Below are 449 nucleotides of genomic sequence, written 5' to 3'. Positions count from 1 at the left end.
CGTAGGACAAGCTAAAGAGGGAAGGAAGATTAAACTGCGTCCAATCTCAGAAAAAATAAAAAATCTGGCAACTCGCCCCAAACTCTGGAACATTTTGATTTGCCTTTTTAAATTCTAATCATTCGTAATGATCATGTCTGCATATATTTCGTATTTTTGAAGCTTACACTAATATTCTCTTCTTATTTTTCTTTCTTTTCTTTATCTTTCTATTTTTTAAAATTATTCCCTGCTAACAAAACGTCGAGTTGATAAATGCGTCTCTTTATGCCGAGTAATCATTTATCATCTATTTGTTCATTCACTATTACATTCTTCAAACTCATCATTTTTATCTTGCCATCGGTGTTATGCTTACAAGCATCAACTTACCCTCCACTTCCTGCAAAAGGTCAAGCGTAATTATAGCATAACTTAGGTCATATTTAATTGCATTCAGATGGCGCCAC

The sequence above is a fragment of the Penaeus monodon genome, chromosome 20 (genome assembly GCF_015228065.2).
Source record: "Penaeus monodon isolate SGIC_2016 chromosome 20, NSTDA_Pmon_1, whole genome shotgun sequence".
NCBI classification, from domain to species: domain Eukaryota; kingdom Metazoa; phylum Arthropoda; class Malacostraca; order Decapoda; family Penaeidae; genus Penaeus; species Penaeus monodon.
This window is presented reverse-complemented; position numbering follows the sequence as displayed.